Below are 242 nucleotides of genomic sequence, written 5' to 3'. Positions count from 1 at the left end.
ATACTACGAACCTATATAGACCTTCCATAATAGATCAGAGACTTGCATATCGGAAAAACGATACAGACAAGTCCCCAATTTCCATTGTTTTAGATTTGTCATGAACTCTTGCCGTGGATTTATGTGAATGAGTTTGTATCTCTATTGGTTTTCTGCTGTTTTGTGATTTCATATGATTACGTAGTTCCTGTTATTGCTTCAAATCTTCGAATGAAATCATCATATTTTTTTAAACACTTTCC

Source organism: Penaeus monodon, chromosome 24 (assembly GCF_015228065.2).
Source record: "Penaeus monodon isolate SGIC_2016 chromosome 24, NSTDA_Pmon_1, whole genome shotgun sequence".
Lineage (NCBI taxonomy): Eukaryota > Metazoa > Arthropoda > Malacostraca > Decapoda > Penaeidae > Penaeus > Penaeus monodon.
Note: the sequence above shows the minus strand (reverse complement) of the source record.